The sequence below is a fragment of the Sminthopsis crassicaudata genome, chromosome 1 (assembly GCF_048593235.1).
Source record: "Sminthopsis crassicaudata isolate SCR6 chromosome 1, ASM4859323v1, whole genome shotgun sequence".
Classification (NCBI taxonomy): domain Eukaryota; kingdom Metazoa; phylum Chordata; class Mammalia; order Dasyuromorphia; family Dasyuridae; genus Sminthopsis; species Sminthopsis crassicaudata.
Window position 1 is genome coordinate 472,379,196 of NC_133617.1, and position 20,210 is coordinate 472,399,405.

At 37.1% G+C, this 20,210-nt stretch overlaps 1 protein-coding gene across 2 annotated transcripts in view; it reads right to left on the reverse strand.

The window, feature by feature from the left end:
- Positions 1–16,681, reverse strand: part of USP42 (ubiquitin specific peptidase 42) — a 114,383-nt gene extending 97,702 nt beyond the window's left edge. For both annotated transcript variants that reach the window (XM_074281052.1, XM_074281049.1), the window contains exon 1: positions 16,565–16,681. The gene's annotated coding sequence lies outside the window, so the exon portion shown is untranslated. The remainder of the gene's footprint in view (positions 1–16,564) is intronic.
- Between the last annotated feature and the right edge of the window lie 3,529 nt (positions 16,682–20,210).

Sequence of the window (20,210 nt, forward strand, 5' to 3'; positions counted from 1 at the left end):
AGCAAGACAGTTTTGAAAGTAATGTGTAGAATTTATTATGTATATTTTTAAAACAAGCATAATGAAGTAGGAATTCATGTTTTTTCATCTTTGTGCTCTTCTGTGTGTTTGGAAATACTCTTGTTTTAGTGCTTAAGTTCATAATTTAAAAAAGTTTAATGCCAGGAAGATGCCCTGTAAATTGAAAGATTAAACATCCAGTAAGATTTAGATTAGGTGATAAATTTGGATAGAGTAATCTTCAAAGCCTGAGTTGCTGAGTAATGGTGCTAGAGGAAAAGAAGTAGCAACTGGGGAATGAATAATAGATATTCGAACTCTTGTACCAGAGCCAGGGAGTTGAGGCTATGTGTTAGAGTATAGTTCTTACTGGAAAGGATGGCCAGGTATACACTGCCATCTGGGGGTAGCCAGGATTCAGTGAGTGCCAGGAGATGAAATGCACATTCAGAGGTCTAAAATGCAATTTATTAAATACATGCCTGCCTCTTGGCCAGATAATTATTTAATTTTCTTAATTATCTATGCCTCTCTTCTTTATTATGGCCCTGGAGATCAGTGTCCTCTGGCAGATATAAAGTCTTCGTTACTTGCTCAAGCTTCTAAGTGCTTCAAGACTTCAATAAGTTGGTTCTCTCCTAATTTTGTGGGAGTGTGAAAAAACTTACACCTTCCCTAAGGTTAGAAGTGAACAAGTGAACCAAGCAGAGGTTATAAGGAGCTTCTGGATGTGTGCATACTGAATGGGGAGAGATAGTGGGAATGAAGTCCAGCCATTCTGGGAGGCCACCTAGCACTCTGCTCCTGCAACTGTCACAATTTTCAAGAGTGAGGCACTGGAAAATACTGTAGCTGAACTACGTTTCATTACATGGAGACTCCAAGGAGCAGGATGCAGAATATCTATCTATTCATGTCTGCAACAACAACAAAAAAATGGAATTGATGATACTCCTACTTCTACATTCCTTAAATTGCTACAGCTGTCATACAAACCTATATCCTGAACCTTCAGTTCTTTAAAACTGTTTTCTTTCTGTAGTTAGGTGTGTTCAGAAAAAAAAAAAAACAAACTGGTTCCTTTGTGATATCATTCACTGTGTGTTTCTTGAACTGAATGAAGCTGAGATATTTTCTCCACAGGTAGGCTGTAGTTGGCCAGATATGCAGAGGGTTAAAAAAAAAGGAGAGAGAGACAGAAAAAGAGAAACAGAGATAGAGGGATAGAAATGGGCACAGAGAGACACAGAGAAAGACATGGAGAGACACACACAGAGACAGAGAAACAGAAACAGAGAAACAAAGAGCAAACAAAAGAGTAAGAAATGGACTGTCTAATCTCAGCGAATATCAACTAGGTACTTGAGCAGAACAAAAGAGATTTTATTGATACATATTATTATAATTCCTTCAAAGAAGGGACAGTCTGGACTGTCCTGGAGAGAGCCAGTACTTTTCTAGTGGGAGGAGGTTTGCTAAGTGAGTGGGAATAAGACCAACCAGAGGCAAAGGCCTCAGGCAACTTTACTCCCCTTTGTTTTTACCCAGGCTTGATAACTAATAGTAAGTTTGCAAAAAATACTCTACAGATATTACCTCATTTTATCGTCAGCACAGCTAGGTGACACAGTACATACAGCACAGGTCTGCAATCAAGAAGACTCATTTCCCTGTGTTCCATCTAGCTTCAGACACTTGCTGTATGATTCTGGGCAAGTCACTTAACCCTGTTTGCTTATTTCTCTATCTGTAAAAATGACTTGGAGAAGGAAATAACAAACCACTCTAGTATGTTTGCCAAGAAAATTCCAAATGGGGTCATGAAAGAGTCAGACATGACCGAAATGACACATTTTATTTTCACAAAAAACCCAGAGAGGTAGGTGCTATTTCCCATTTTACAGATAAGGAAATGAAGGCAGACTAAGGTTAAGTGACTTGTCCAGAATTACAAAGCTAGCAAGTAGAGATCTGAACTCAGGTCTTCCTGCCGACAAGTGTAGAGCTCTATCTCAAGCCCCATCTAATTGCCAAGACTATAAAAAGCTTTTCTTTCTGAGCTCGTAAAGTTAGAAATCTTTTGATGTCTCTAGTTATATATACACCATGGCAAAATATTTGGCCAAACCACAACAAAAACAACATAAACTTATTCAAAGAGTAGATGTGTAACAGTTGTTCAGGAGATACTTGATCAATAAGGACTTTCTTCAGTGAATGAAGTTTTCTCTTTTAGGGGGAAAACATTCCCAGTGACATGATGTTTCCTTTAGAGGGAAAAGGACTCACATTTGCAAAAATGTTTGTAGCAGCTCTTTTTGTAGTGGCAAGGAATTGGAGATTGAATGAATGCTTATCAGTTTGGGGAATGACTGAATAAGTTATAGTATCTGAATGTAATACAATAGTCTTGTTCTATATAAGAAATGATAAGCAGACTGATTTCAGAAAAGCCTGAAAAGACTTAACAAGAACTAATGTTAAGTGAACAGAATAAAAGAGTACAGAATAACAGCAAGATTATGTGATCAACTAGGATAGACTTAGCTCCTTTCAGTAATACAAGACAATTACAATAGACTTGGGACATAAAATGCCATATGCATCCAGAAAGAGACACCATGGAGACTGAATATGGATCAAAGCATAATATTTTCATCTTTTTGTGTGTTCATTTTTTTTTCTTTTTTTGTGTTTTTTCCCCTTTTGGTCTGATTTTTCTTGCACAATATGACAAGTATGGAAATATATTAAAAAGTATTGCATATGTATAACCTATATCAGATTGCTTGCTGTCTTGGAAAGGGAAGGGATAAAAAATTTTGGAACACAAAATCTTGTGGAAAAATGAATGTTGAAAACTATCTTTACATGTATCTGGAAAAATAAAATACTATTGAGGGGAAAAAATACTTTGTTCTAGCATTATACATCTATTTGATAATGTAAAGAGCCTCCTTCCTGTGGGAATGGTTCACCCCACCCACACTAAAAATGATAGTTTCAGAATAAACCTTAAAAAAGGAGCCTTAGGAAGAACCAAAGCTGAAACAGATAAGAGAGATGCCAGTTGTAGACTTCGTGCAGAACCCATGTGTAGAGGGTCACAGACAGTGGGGAAACTCTGGGTAAGGTATAAGACCCTTCAGCCCAGAGGGAGCCTGATGACAATATCTGGTTCTGCTCCCCATCTCCCCTAAAGGCTTCCTGAGAAGTCGGAGGTGGTGACAACCTGTGTTGAGATTGAAGCAGAGTGATACCAAGTGGAAGAGTGATACTATGTACAATAGCAAGTTGTTTATGTGGTCCCACATGCACAGTATACATTGGGTGCATGCCCAGTGTTTTTATTACTTAAGTGTATGAGGGTATAAAAGGTACTCCATTTTTCCACCATCCTCAGGAGTCTTGCCTCATCACTTCTCACTAAGACAGTATATTTTAATCACCCTGGTGTGGGAGTTCTAGAAAGCAATGATACATTTTGTCACCCCAACTTGGGGGCTCTAGAAAGCAGGACACAACATTTGGTGCCCAAATGTGGGGCTCTAGGTGAGGTCCTATACAAGTCAGCTCAACTAACGGGATTGGCAGAGTTCAGTGGAGAAGTCCAATTGATCCAGAGGGTAAGTATAGAAATAGTTAATCTGGAAGAATTGGTAAGGGCTAATTTAGTCACTTTTGTTTTTCATCCAAAATGGGGCAAATACTAAGAAAAGATCCTTCCCCACCCTGAGGGAAATATAAAGCATGCATATTTAGGCTAAGAGAGAAGCAAAGTTTGTTGGTAACTCAGAAGCAGATCACTGTAAATATATTACAGTGCACATCTCCTTGTCTCTCTAAGGAAGCAAAATTAGAGCCAGAGATGTGGAAAATAGTGGGAGAGCAACTAATTAGTTATTACAAAACTATGGGCTCTGATTCAATTCCTGAGGAAACATTCCTTATGTACAATATAATACAATTGGCTTTAAATTATCCCACATTTTAAAACAAGGAAAGCTTTTAATGTGAATGGCCAGGCAAGGAAGTGTGAGGAGATAAAGCCTGAGGGGGATGGTACTGACAACACAGGTAGAAAGCACGGCCAAGTTAAGTACCTCAAGTACCTTGCTGAGAAGCCTAAAGAATACGGTACTTCTCACCTTCATAGTTCCGTTTCACTTCCTCCTATACTGGAGCATTCTATCTTAGGGTATTTCCCATCTTCTGACCTTCCTCCCTCAACTCTACCTTTGTGGGCAAGAGGAGGAGGAAGAGGAGGAGGAGGGGCAGTGACACCATTAGCACCACCCATGCGCAGTTTTGCCCACCTCCTATATCACCATTACAAGAGGCATTAGTTAAAGCTAAGAAGGAAGGACAGAATACAATTGGATTGAGAATAGAAGCATATGCTGTGATTGAAGAGCTTTGACTCTTCTGGTCAAATCAAAAGAAGATACTCTCTTTTTAATCTGGAAATTATCAAAGATCTGAAAAAGAGTTACACTCTTTATGGGTCTACATCGTCTTATGTAAATATGCTATTAGAGAATCTGGCTTATGAAATTTTAACCCCTAGTGATTGGAAATCTATAGCAAGAACATGTTTAGAACCTGGGCAAAACTTGTTGTGGCTTTTGAGTATAGTGAACTCTGTAGAATACAAACCCAATGAAATAGGCAACCTGGAGTTAACATACCAGTCACCTTTGACCAACTAGCAGGTGTAGGTCCTTATGCAGACACTTCAATATAGATTAATTGCCATTTGATAGCATATGAGCAAATTGCTGCTGCTGCCATAAAAGCATGGGGCACCCTCACAAGAAGACAAGATAGAGGGGAAGTCTTCATGAAAATAGCGCAAGATCCAAATGAACCCTTTGTTGATTTCGTGGGATGTCTGCAGACAGCTGTCATACAAACCATGGGTGAAAATGAAGCATCAGAAATTATGATAAAACAACTGGCTAAGAAAAATGCTAATGAGGATTGTAGAAGAATTATACTAGGACTAAAAAAGGATGCTCTTTTAGATGAGATCATAAGATGCTGTGCTATAGTGGGCACAAATACCTTTTATGTGCAGACTATGATGCAGGGTTTTTCAAGATCTGAACATGGGGAGACAGGGTCCCTTTTGGGAAGGGACTTCCAAAGAGACTTGTCAGTTCTTTTAGTGTGGTAAACCAGGGCATATGAAAGCTCAATGTTGGCAAAAAAAATAAAATGAAAGAACAGAGTGAGAGAAGACCCCAAACCCCATGTCCAAAATCCAACAAGGGCTTCCACTGGTCATCAGAATGTAGAGTGACTCAGGGAAATGAAAAATAGGGCTCAGCTCCAGGGCCCCCGGCAAAAAATACTTGGGGCTTGATGGCAACTGTTATTACACCCAGAGAGTCTTTAAGTAAGCCAATGGGGGAAGGGGATTGCAATTAGGGAGAATAGAGTTGTACGCTGCTGGAACTACTGAAATATCCATACAATGGCAAAGACTGCGGCAAGCACCCATATGTCTGGCATGGGAAGATCAACAGCAGCTGAACTTAGTGCTGCCCCTCTGGGGTGAGATTTGGGGATGGAGCAGGGAGGGGTTTGCTCCTTTTGTAGTAAAAAAAGGAGGATCCCCATCAATCTATGAGGAATTGACATCTTACAGTTATGATTACAATTCCACAGTATCAGATTTTAAACACCACTGTCATACTTTTTAATCCTCAAAGATAGGCAATAGTAGAAAGGAGAAACAGAGACATCAAGATGCTCCCTCAAAAACAAAAGAGGGGGGCGCCACAGCTAACCCTAGAAAACTTCTAAACTTAACTCTATATTAATTTTTTTGTTTTTTGATGGAGTTGTACTGGTTCCAGCAGACAGGTTTTATAACCCACTGGAAGGGCAGTGTCCAGCATGAGCAGCTCCAATATCTTTAGATAATTGCCAGGTGAAGTGGAGAGATCCAGAGAGTGATGAATAGAAGAGACCAGATAGGTTAACTGCTTGGGGGAGAGGGTTTGCTTGTATCTCAACAGATGGAGAAGGAATCCAATGGGTACAACGACCCGTATTCACCTTGTCCATCAAAGACAAACAGAAAAAGAGAAAACCCTTTAAACAAAGGAGAAAACCCAAGAAACATCGGGTGGCTCCATGGCTGACTGTCTACCACTGAAAGAGCCTGGCAGTTAACCCTTTGTGTATGGCAATTGACTCATTACCATCAAAAATAATTCTCAATGAGACTGATGCAGGACTTCAAAATCTGCAGGAATCATTGGATTCCCTGACACATGAAGTGACGGACAATAAATTGGTTTTAAACCATATCTTGGCTACTGAAGGTGGTGTATATGTGGTTGTGAATTGATAGTTATTTTTTACACCTTCCTTCTGGGACTCATAGACATCTTTTATAGTGTTTTGTTTATTCATATTGTTTATATTACTACTTGCTTATATGATATTACAATTTGCCTGTGTAATTCCTCCAATAGTGTTGGATTTAACCACTGGTATATACTTGCTTCAATTAAAACAAAAGAAAAGATAAGATGTAGAGGGTCACAGCCAGTGGGGAAACTCTGGGTGAGGTATAAGATCCTTCAACTCAGAAGGAACCTGCTAACAAAGTCTGGTTTGGCTCCCCATCTCCCCTAAGGGCTCTTGGCCTTCCTGAGAAGTCAGAGGTTGGTGATAACCTATGTTGTGATTGAAACAGAGTGATACCAGGTGGCAAAGAGACATCTACACACAATAGCAAGTTGTGTATGTGATCCCACCTGTGCAGTATATACTGGACATATGCCCAGTATTTTTGTTATTTAAGCATATGAAGGAATAAAAGGGGGAAAGACCTTGTAAAAAATGGACTCCATTTTCCCACCATCCTCAGGAGTCCCACCTTATCACTTCTCTACTAGGAAGGTATATTTTAATCACCTCGGTGTGGGGGTTCTAGAAAGCAAAAACCATCACCCCAACTTGGGGGCTCTAAAAAGCAGGACATAGTCTCCAGACCTATCCAAGGGAATATATTTATCAAAGTGAAGAGGTTAAAAGGAGATAGCCCAAGAAACAAATGATTAACAGGAAATTCCTGTCTTAGAAGAGGTTAAAGGAGATAACCTGAGACACAAATGATTAATAGAATTTTACATTCTTAAGAGAAATTTTTGCCTTATTTACAAATCTCTCCGGAACCTCTTGGATAACATCTCTATATCCGAAGGACAAACTTTGTTTTATGACTCTGATAATGTATAAAATGGATTTCCAAAATTCTATTCCTTGCACTTGATTTTTCCTTGCCTTGTGCTCGCCAACTTTGCTCTGGTGTCCCCCTTTTCAGGCAAGTCTGGCCTTTCTCCCTACAGGCCAAATGCCTGCCTATCTCTTTACTATCAATAAAGACTTTGTTTTAACACAGCATTGAGTAGGGAATTCATTCGCTAAATAAACCCAGCCTTTGGTACTTAGGAGGAGAAGGAAGCATTGAACCATCTTTCCTTTTGAGCCTCAGTTTTTGTCCTCATCAAGGGGACCATTTAATCCACTTCCCCTGAGGTAGGAAGGAATTTTGAGGCTTCAAAGATAAGGATAGATAGATGCTATTGCAGAATAATAAAGGGTTTCTTGGGGTGAGCTCAGAGCCATAGCATTATAAGACTGCATCAATGGAAAAAGTAGTCATCGTGATGAGGGTTGGGGTCCCTTTAAGATTCCTAATTGCCCAACCCATGACTGACCTTGATTCACAAATCCTGGTCAAAGGCACCCTTTGAATATCTGGGCCCAGCCCCCCCCCCCACTCTCAGCTCAGCTTCCCCCAGCCCTCACCTGATCTGGGCTAACTGAAAAGCCCGCCAGAACTGGGTACTGCCCATCATCTTCTAGGTATAAAAGAAACAAGCTGGAACGCCCTCTTTGCAGGAGCCCTCCCAGCCAACACATGGTATCCTTCCAGCCATGTAAGGGTCCCTGCCCGCCAATGGCTACCTTTGGCCTTGGCGTCTTTCTGAGCTTTACTTCCAAATTTCTACAATAAACCTTTTATTTATCAATCTAGGTTTTCGGGCCTGTAAATTCATTTTACAGGGGACACTGCGCCTCATGGGATTCTCTTATTATCTATGGGGCCGAGAAATGGGGTTCCCCCTTTCCTTTCCCTCATTAATCGGATAATGGAGGATATATTGGCTAAGCAGAGGAATTCTAGGATCAAACCTCCTGGATAAAGGAAGAATTCTTCTACAACAATAAGTTCCTGGGCTAAGCTGGGAACTACTATCTCAATGCAAGTAAGCAGCAGCAGTAGCAGATCAGTGGAAAGGGATGGAGTATTAGAATGTTTAGTCCATGCAGGAGCCAAAACTTAGGAGTTTTCAGGAAATAGGGATAAACTTTCTGTCAAGTCTTGTATTTTTTCTGTCAAGGTAAGCTGGACCCAAAGGGTAACACTGAAAATTTGGGACATCTGTATTGACTCTGAGAGAAGTAGGGCTCACCAATGGGATACATGACTCTTTAGCAACCCTGAATGACACTCAAGATTGTCAAGACTCAAGTCTTAAGGGTAATATCTTTATGGAGACTTAGAGAAGAAAAAGAGATTTTCTAAGGATTTGGGTGTTTTTTTGTGTTTTTTTTTGGGGGGGGGCAAATACTTTCTGTCCTGCATTTGATAATATTGTTACCTCTTTTTGTGAAGATTGAGATAGAATTCAAATTCTGACATTCACAGGGGCACAAGTCAAAGAGTATAATTAGTAAGAAGCCCTCAAGTTTAAATCCATGCAAAGCAAGAGCTTTGGTTCTCAGTCCTGGAGTTACAGAAAAAATTATTGATGTGAAACCACTAAAATAGCTATTTATGGTCCTTATAAAGACAAGAAGTTACCATTTTGCTTCTTAATGGGATTAAGAAAACATTATCACACAGTGTGGGCAATTCCCTTTCTTTCTTCCATAGCCTAACTAATATTCTCGATGAAATTTTAAAATAAATTTAAGACACCTGCTGAGCCCCAAGGAAATTATCTTTCCCCACAAACTGGCAGCAACTTCTTGCTAACTTCGAAGTTACTACATATACCTATAATTATACTGATTTTATTCAGTATTGGGCAATTAAACCCAATTAAAATTAAATTAAATTGGGCAATTAAATACTTAATATTCAATACCATTTAAGCATTTTAAACATAATTACATAAACTACATTGGTAAACTTCAATCTAATCAGACTAAAATAATCCTCAATAAAATCCTCAATAAATAGCCATAGCACAGGAAATTTTAAAACAAACAAAAAATTCCCCAAACTTCAATAAGGTAAACCTTTCCTGAAAATTAAATTATTGTAATGTATGAACCTGTGAGAGTGTTAAGCATTTATGTACTTCTCCCTTTCCCCACTTTCCCCCCAACTCCCACTCCGTTATGATCACTTAGAAGCTACACCAATTCTGGAAAGGAAATCGCCATTTCCTAGAGAGCTTCCGAACCAGAATTTGGTATACAAAGCGGGTTTTTAGCATACCTGCGTTCACCAAAACCTCCTTTGGGGAATAAGCTTCTAGATATCTTCCTCGAGACTGGGCAACAAAAGAGCCTATGAGAGAGCATGCTCACTAAATTTCCATTTGAAAAAAAAGTCTCGTACTGTTACACCTGGTAGCATTCAGCAGGAGAGTGAATGAGACTACTCCAAAGAGACTACTCCTAAGAAGATTGTTATTTGATTTCAAATACTGACTAGAAGATTTTAAACTATCCACTATAACTTGTTTTTCAGAGTTGCTTTATTTGTGGTGGTGGTGCTGTCTGCCTGCCGGCTGACATGAAAGGAGGATACGAAATGCAGTAGTATTTAAAAGTCCCTGCCTATATATGATTGGAGGGCGCGGCGGGTGAGAGATCCGCTTATTCTTTTGTGGATTGCTTCCAAACTTTCTGATTGTAAATTTACAGTAGTTTTTAAAGTTAAAAATTAAAAAAAAAAAAAAAAAAAAAAAAAAAAAAAAAACAGAGCATGATGTATAGGTTGAAATTCAAGACTTTGTGGGTAAAGATGTGAAACTATTGGGAAGACAAAGGAAAATGGAGCATTAAAGTGGATTAATGTTTTTGTACAACAATCAGCTCCTGGGCTAAGCTGGGAAATACTGTCTCAATGCAAGGGAGCAGCAGCAGTAACAGATCAGGGGAAAAGGACCGAGTATTAGAATTTTCAGTCCATGCAGGAGACAAAACTTAGGAGTTTTCAAGAAATAGGGGTAAACTTTCTTTCAACTCGTATTTTTTCTGTCAAGGTAAACTGGATTGAAAGGGTAACACTGTAAATTTGGGCCATCTGTATTGACCCCAAAACAGGGTCAATTTATTGAATTCAGAATGGGGGTCCCATTCTGAACTTAAAATATACCAATAAAGCAATCACAAACATTGGGAAAGGATCAGTCACAATCACTTTCATAATCAATTATTCCAGGATTTTCTAGCCATTAACTTCTCAAAATAACTAATATCCTGAGGAAACAGCCTTTTACCCACTGAGAATATTATTTCCTTGTACATAGTAGTGGCTCAATAAATGTTTGAAGGGAAAGAGGATAATTTACACAATTTCAAAAAATTAGATAAGAGTCCTACTTTTTAGTTGGGGCAAGAATGTCCACTTTAAAAAAGTTTATCAAGAAAAAGGTGAAGGAAACATTCTAGACATTTGAACAATTTTACTTTAGGCCATAGTCAACAGATAGAAAATGAGTAGGTTGAGGTGTATGTAATGAAAAGCGCTTTTAAAATTTGTAAAAAAAAAAAAAAAAAAAAAAAAAAAGTAAATACACATAATTTTAATGCTATGGCACAGGTTTTGTGACAGGTTAAACTTGAGTAACAAAAGAATAGCATAATTTTCAAATCTTGCCTCTGATATATAAAATGGTTATTTTGGCTGTTTTCCTGGTTTTTGTCTCTTCCTAAAAAAGATGTTCTGTGGGTTTATGTTTGAGAGTACAGGAACTGAGAAGAAGAGGGCATTGTGAACAAGGTCTGGTATTTAATCCTGAGAGGGTTGAGGCAAGAAAACCACGTAGGAGGTTGGTGCAATGATCTAGGTAATAAATGATAAGGTACTGAACTAAGGTGGTCGTTGTGTATGAATAGACAGAAAGGATCTGATATAAGAGATATGAAATTAAAATTGGCAACATTTGGCAACTGATTGATATGTGGAGTGAGACTGGGGAATATGGAATAATGTCAAAATTCTTGAAAATTGAAAGGATGGTGGTAGCTTCACCAAGGGAAGCTCAGTGATGTAATAGGTAGAGTACCAGGCCTGCAGTCCAGAAGACTCATCTTTCTGAGTTCAAATCTGGTCTCAGACATTTATTAGCTGTGTGACTCTAGGCAAGTCACTTAACCCTGTTTACCTCAATGTTCCCATCTGCAAAAAGAACTGGAGAAGGAAATAGCAAACCATTCCAATATATTTGCCAAAAAACCCCCAAAAATAATTGAGTCATTTAAGTCAAATATGACTGAAATGATTGAACCAAGCTCAATGATTCAACCAGCTCAGGAGACAGTCTGGGATTGGATATAGATAGGTAGATATGAGATTCATCTGTATAGATATTAAACCCATGATAGCTGGCAAAGTTACCAAGAGAAATAGTATATACACAAAAAAGAGGATGGCCTAAGACAGAATTGTGGTGAACACTCACAATGAGGGGATATAATATGGATGAGGATCCAGCAAATGAAACTGAGGAAGAGACAGAAGGAGAACCAGGATAAAGCAGTGTCACAAAACTTAAGAGAAAGTATCCAGGAGGAGAGAATGATCAAGTGTCAAATTTTGCAAATGGTTCTAGGAGGACAGGCACTGAAAAAAGACAATTAAGAGATAACTTTGAAGTGAGCAGGTTCAATTGAATGATGTTGCACTGCAAAAAGTTGAAAAGCGAGAGGAAATGGAGGCAATGGGCATAGACAGCCTTAACTACCTTTCCCCTACCCCTCCCCTTGAATTTGCTGAAAAAAGGAAGAGAAATATAGGGCAATAGCTTGAAAAGAAGGTATACTTTAATGACTTTAAGGATGAGGAAAATTTTTAATTTAATTAAATTTAAATTTAAAAAATTAATGATGAGGGGGAAAAAGACAGTAGAGAAGACACCAGTAGATGAAGACCAAGGTATGAGAGACAGAGACAAAGGGACAAAGACAGAGACAGAGAGACAGGGAGACAGAAATAGAGAAACAGAGACACAGACAGAGACAGAGACAGGAGGATTAACAACAAATCAAACTAAGAAATAAATGTTAACAACCAAAAAAAAATTTAGATTTTAAAAGATGGAGTCAAGCAAAGATTAAGAAAAAAGAGAGGATTAAGGATTTAATTTAGGTGCAGCTAGATGGTGCAGTGGATAGAGCACCAGCCCTGAAGTCAGGAGGATCTAACATCTGGCCTCAGACACTTAACACTTCCTAACTGTGTGACCCTGAGCAAGTCATTTAACCCCAATTGCCTTAGGAAAAAAAAAAGGATTCAATTTGCTGGAGAATATGGGAGGAAATATGATCAAGCTTACATATACAGAGAGGGATTGTCTTCACAAAGATATGTCATAATAGGGTAAATGAGGAAAGATTGTAAGATGATGTGAAAGATTTTTGAGATGAAGATAATGGGAGAAGCAGCCTCAATTTTCTCAATAAAGAGGCAAGATCCTTACATGAAAGAGAAGTGGGAGTCTGAATCTTGAGGAATTAAAAAAATGAAGGCCCTTTTGAAGTTGGATAACATCAATTTATAAGGTAGCCAGGGAGCATAGTTGTGAGATTTCTTTCAGCTGCCTTCAATGAGTCATGAGAAAAGTAAGAGTAGACTGGGGAATAAATCCAGAGTTAGGAAAACAGAAGGAAGGAGAAGGTAAGATGGTAAGGGATTCAACAGTAGAGATGAATGTTGAAATATGTAAGTTGGATGGAGGGGAGTGAATTCAGAGCAGAGACAATAGCTTGAGAAAGTAGAGAACAGAGTAGAGAAAGAAATCTCAATGAGGCCTAATAATAGATTTAGGAGGGGACATAAAGGCACAGAGATAGAATAATAGGAGGTTATGGTCAGGTATAAGATTAATAGAGTTTCTAATTGGGGTAGTAGTGTACTTTTGGGTATTCATGATATATATTTTGTGAGACCATTCCTGGTTGTGGCTGAGATGGAGTGGAAGACTGGTCTTGGGATTTAAAGAAAGTGAATAATGAGAACAGTAGGGAGTTTGATAGGGAAGTTATGTGACTCTTAAAGTCTCCTAATATAAGTGCAGAAATTGGGAAGGAGAGAAAGATGGTGATCTGGGTGCTGAACTTCTGAGAGACAATGGGAAAAAATAACTTTAAAGGTCTTAGAACTCTGAGAAACATAATAAACCAATGATCCAAAGGAATAAAGATGAAATATACTACTGACCTTGTGAAATTATTGATGAATTCAAAATGCAGAAAGACATATATTTTCAGACATGGCTAATGTGGAGATCGGTTTTGCTGAATGATGTAAGATCTGTTTTTGGTTTGTTGGGACAGACTAAAAAATAATTTTATTTGAAAATAAAACTGATAGTCACTGTGCTAAGCTCTAGGAATTTTTTTGTCCTTTCCTTTTTGTTTGGAGCTTACATTCTAATGGAAGAAGATAACACAAAAAGTTGAAGGTGGATACGTTAGGGGGAGAACTTGGATATCATCTTGAAAGGAAGCTCTGGAAAGATTCATCCAACCTGAGAGGAAAGGCCCTCAGAGCAAAGTGTTCAGGAATTGCAGGAATTGGGAGAATTTCTGTGCTGGAGTGAGGTTTCAGAATAAAGAATTAGGTATCCTAGAAGTATTTCAGAATATTCCTTGGAAAGGAATGAAGAAACCATTTTGCAAGTCTTACAATGCTATATAAAATGCTGGCTGATTTTCTTGTTATCTATCTTATTACCTTGTTGTATTCATTTATATGCTGCTCTAGTATCTAGCAATAAACACTCAATAAATGTGTGTTGAACTGCCGGAAAAAAAAAAAAGGAAAAAAACTGATAAAATTTTTTAAAAAATAAAGAACCTTAGAAGGAAGGGATGGAGGGAGGGACAAAGGGAAGGAGGAAAAGAGACAGAGAAAATTGAGGGATATAGCTGAGTCAAAAGGGTAGGGACTATGAATTAATGATGAACCTATAATTCTATTCCTCTGAACCTCCATAGCCATGCTGGTGTCCGGAATTGAAATCAGAAATTAGATATTGGAACTCCAATTAGAAAGCAAGACTGCACCCCAAACTCAAGCTAAGGTCAGGAATCCAAAGAGCTGAGAACTAGGCAATGATGGGACTGTGTTTTAAGTCAGAGTAATTAGATCCCTTTTTAAGTTTGTACCTTGGCTTAAGCCACTCCTGAGATTCTTGAAGAACACAACACTTAGAGAAGACAGTGGCAAGACCTCAGATAATTCAGATTAAGAACATATACGATTAACATTCCTTCCACAACTGTGCAGAACCTGTCCCTAATACAAAGTCTTAATTTAGGAAATATTACTAGAAAAATGAATAAATTAAAAAAGAAAAAGATACTGATGAGAAAGAACTCTTATAGTTAGGGATATAGAAGCCACAAAATTTTTTTAAAAAAGGAATACTCTAAAACAGAGGTGTCAAATTTACCCTCCATGTGCAATCCACAAAACAGCCAAGTACGGATTAGAGAATGTTTAATAAGATAAATAAAAATACAATATAAGTGATTTTAATTTGTGGCTTCCTAAATCAATATGCAGCCCCCAGGGATATTTCTATTTGAGTTTGATACAGCTACCCTAGAAGGAAAAAAATAGATCAATAAATAGAGCATGCAACTATAAAATCTAGAAAACCAAGAAACTAAAGAGCATCCAATAAACAACAAGATAAACATTCTGAAAAATCAATAAAAATATTAATAAAATTAAAAGCAAATTCCAGTGAATTAACAAGGATCTGACTTTCCAAAGAAAAAAACAATAAAATAGTTTAAAATGAACTAATTCAAAACAAATGAAGAAAAGAAGGGAGTTGTTAGAAACTACTTTACCCAAACATATATGCTAATAAAACCAATAGATTACCAAAAAAGATGAATATTTGCAAGAATATGAAATTCTCAGATTAGCAAAATAAGACACAGAGTATTTATATAACCTAATTCAAGAAAATATGCTAAGTAAGCCATTAATGAATTTCCAAAAGGAGAAAACAAGATAAGATGGACTTATAAAAAAATTAAAATACCAAACATTCAAAGAACAATTAATTCTAATATTACAAAAATTGTTGCAAAGATAGAAACCAAGAAGATCCTATTAAATTCTTTGGATGACTTTTAAAAATGGTCTTGATACCTAATTCAGGAAGAGTCAAAACAGGAAGAACAATATTAACCAACATCCTTAATATAAATGCAAAAAAACTTTACAGAAAATATTAACAAAAGACCACACCTTTTGCCATATATCATATCGTATCAACATATCAAAAAGATTATAAACTATGATCATGTTGAATTTATTTTAGGAATGCAGAGTTGGTTCAACATCAGGAAAATTATAACCACAATGATGTGATTTAGGAGCCAAATGATGTGATTCAGAACAATTTCTAGTTTTAAATGGTGTGTTTGGGATTTAGCACCAAATTATGAGATTGTAGGTACCAAATGTTGAGGTTCCATCATATGAAGAATTCACATTGGTCATTCTCTTTGGCAAAAAGTTAATTTATTTAGAGATTACAGACAAAATGAAGAGATACAATAGACACTAGAAATGGTAAATATGAAATAAGAGTTGAGAGAGCATACAGTTAGCAAGGAAAGAGATTTTAACAATCAATTATGGAAAGTATAAGTTCCCTAGTGTAACTCACAATTAACCAGGAAAAAGGGAACACCCCATGAGGTTAGAATATGCCTTTAGCTGACAGGCTAAATCTATAAAGGAGGTTAACATCCTTAAAGTGTTAATTAGCTGTAAGAAGGAAAAAGAATAGAGGCATAGTGGAGGATGAGAGGAGAGATACCACCTAGCATAGGGAGAGAGAAGAGGTAAGACACCATGAGGCAGAATTCTGTGGTGGACTGACCCAAAAGGGGTTCAGCTAAGATGGTGTGAGCTATGGACAGATTTAAAGGGAAATTTAACCTTAGGGGGTTGACATAACTTGGATTTTTGACTGGACATAGCAAGATGGGGCTGACCATGACCTCCACAAAGGGTGGGACTATGAGGCTAGATTGTTTCCTATCAGTGCTCTTCTCTGCTTGCCCCAGGAAGCAATTCCATTCATAGTACAGTCCCTTTTAATCACACCCAGTTTATCAGGATCTCATCAATTAAGCCACATTAATGATAAAAACAAAAATTATTTGATTGACCAACAAATATAGAAAAAGCGTTTGACAAAATATACTTATTTCTGTTGTAAATTACTAAAAATTTAGAAATAAATGTACATTTCCTTAAAATGGTAAGTAGTACCTGTGTAAATTAAGAGCCAGAAGTAAAGTGGATAAACTAAAGGCCTTTCAAGAGTAAATCAAGGACCCTAGGCATGTCACTCAGGTCTGTTTGTTTCAGTTACCTCATCTGTAAAATGAGCTGGAGAAGGAAATGGCAAACCATTTCAATATCTTTGCCAAGAAAACCCCAAATAGGATCTTTGTGACTAAATGACTGAACAAAACAAGGATGTCCATTATTACTACTGTTATTTGATATGGTGCTAGGTATTGTTAGGTATAGTCAAAAGATGTAGTTTTTCCTTTATTCTCACTTAACAGTATTATTTTTCAATTACCTGTAAAGATAGTTTTCAACAATCATTTTGGTAAGATTTGGGGTTCCAAATTTTTCTCTTCCCCTCCATCTCCAAGCCAGAAAATAATCTGATGTAGGCTATACATGTACAATCATGTTTAAAAATATATCCATATTATTTGTCCTTTGTTCTCAAAGAGGACCAAAATATCAGGAAAATAATGTCTTGATTTGCTAGTAATTGGATTTAAGTGAGGCAGGCCTATGCAAAGTCACCAGCCTCTCACTCTCTCCTTCACAGCTATCTGGGTCCAGTGACAAGACACGTATCTAGACAACTGAAAACAGCCTCTGATTCAGTGGGTGATCTTGACCTTTTTAATAATTGCCTTTTATTAAGAAAGAGGGAAGAGAGTTGTGCCACAGTTCCCTTTTATTGTCCTGACTCAGTTTCCCTAATTGTCTTGCCTCAGTTTCCCTGGTGGCAACTCCCCTTTCTGCTTATTAGAACTAATTATATTAGGGCTGTGGAGATCTAACATTCCAAAAGATAAAACACCAGATGTCCTATCTTAGATACCTAATTGGTATCTCTAAGTTTCAAACTTCCTGTCTCTAGCTGGACATCTCCTTAACTCCCAGTTAATAAGAATTTATGGTCCTACCCCCAACCTGTCAGAACCAGATTTATGGTCCCTGCCTGGAGATTCCCGCTCATCACAGTGTGGACTCCTCCACCCCACTTTGTATACCCAAGTTTAGAGCCATATATATATGTCATTGGAACTCACATAAGCTGCTAGATTCTTGGAGATGATAGTCTATTCAGCCCTGGGACCAAAGCAGGGATCCATTTGGTCCCAGCACAATCTTTCCCTCTCACATAAAATATAAAAACTCTCTAATCTCTATCTTGCCTCAGTTTCTCCAACATTATAATAGAATTATCATTTTTTGTGGATGATGGTTTATTTAGTTGACTCTAGAAAGTCAACTAAAAATTAATGGAGACAACTTCAGCAAAATTGCAGGATACAAAATAAATCATCAGCTTTTCCATATATTACCAACAGGAAGAGATAGCAAAATTTATTTTTAAAACAACTTTAAAATGTGTAAAAATATACTTGGAGCACAAACAGGAACTATATGAACATAATTCTAGAGAACTTTTTATGGAAATAAAGTTAGAACTAAACAATTAAAATAATTTCTAGAAATATGGATTATTTTTGTGTAGGCTAAGCCAATATAATAAAAATGATAATATGGCCTAATTTAATATGCTTCTCCTCCTCCTCCTCCTCCTCCTCCTCCTCCTCCTCCTCCTCCTCCTCCTCCTCCTTCTTCTTCTTCTTCTCCTCCTCTCTCTCTCTCTCTCTCTCTCTCTCTCTCTCTCTCTCTCTCTCTCTCTCTCTCTCTCTTTTTCTCCATACATATATATATATATGTTTATATATATATATATATATATATATATATATATATCCTTCCCCCCTTCATAAAAATTTCCATTGACAGGACATTTGTCACTTTCTTCTGACACTAATAATGTCTCCTCCAAGATTTGTGAATACTAGGATCCTTGTGCAAGACACTGGACAATTTGGGATCATGGCATTTGGTAAGAATGCATCATGTCTAAAGTACACTTGAAACAATCTTTTAAGTTTCACCTTTAAAAAGAAGAGCAGTCTGGATAAGTCACTTAACCCCAATTGCTTCAGCAAAAAAAAAAAAAAAAGAGCAGAAATGTCTGGGCTGAGTGAATATAATAAAAATGACCATACTAGATTCATTAATCTACTTATTCAGTGTCATACCAATCAAACTCCCAAGAAATTATTTTTCAGAACTAGAAAAAATAACAATAAAGTTCATCAGGAAGGACAAAAATTCAAGAATTTCAAGGGAATGAATGAAAAAAAATTACAAATGAATGTGGCTTAGCTGTGCCAGACCTAAAACTATATTATAAAACAGTGGTTACCATTTAGTACTGACTAAGAAATAAAGTAATTGCTCAATGGAATAGGTTAGATTCATAGGAAAAATTCACAAAATAGTCAATGACTGTGGTAATCTAGTGTTTGATAAGCCCAAAGACCCCAGCTTTTGGGACAAGAACTTACTATTTGACAAAAATTGCTGGGAAATTTGGTAATTAGTATGGCAGAAACTAGGCACTGACCCACACCTAACACCGTACACCAAGATAAGGTCAAAATGGGTTCATGATTTAGACATAAAGAATAATATAAGCAAATTAGAAGACCAAAGGATAGTTTACCTCTCAAATCAAACAAGGAAGGAATTTGTGACCAAAAAAGAACTGGATTTCATTATTGAACACAAAATAGATAATTTTTATTATATTAAGTTAAAAATTTTTGAACAAACAAAACTAATGCAGAGGAGATTAGAAGAGAAGCAACAAATTAGGAAAATATTTTTACATTTAAGGATTCTGATAAAGGCCTCATCTCTAAAATACATAGAGAATTGACTCAAATTTATAAGAATTCAAACCATTCTCCAGTTGATAGTCAAATATATGAACAGACAATTTTCAGATGAAGAAAATAAAAACATTTCTAGACATATGAAAAGGTGTTCATTGCTATTGATCAGAGAAATGCAAATTAAGACAACTCTGAGATACTACTACACATTCCCAAATTGGCTAAGATGACAGGAAAAGATAATGATGAATGTTGGAGGGGATGTGGGAAAACTGGGACACTACTACATTGTTGGTAGAGTTGCTCTCCATTTTGGAGAGCAATATGCATACCCTTTGATCTAGCAGTGTTTCTACTGGACTTATATTCCAAAGAGATCTTGAAGAAGGGAAAGTGACCCACATATGCAAAAATGTTTGTGGCAGCTATTTTTGTAGTGGCAAGGACCTGAAAATTGAGCGGATGCCCATCAGTTGGAGAATGGCTGAATAAGTTATGTTATACAAATGTTATGGAATATTATTTTTATAAGAAATGATCAGCATGATAATTTCAGAGAGGCCTAGAGAGACTTACATGAACTGATGCTAAGTGAAGTGAGCAGAATAGGAGAGGATTGTATACGTCAACAGCAAGATTATATGATAATCACTTCTGATTGTTGTGGCTCTTTTCAAAAACTAACTGATTCAGGCCAGTTCCGATGAACTTGGGATGAAGAAAGCCACCCAGAGAGAGGACTGTGGGAACTGAGTATGGATCACAACACAGCATTTTTACTCTTTTTGTTGTTTTCTTGCATTTTATTTTCTTCTTTTTTCTTTTTGATCTGATTTTTCTTGTGCAGCAAGATAATTGTATAAGTATGTATGCATATATTGGATTTAACATATATATATTTTTAC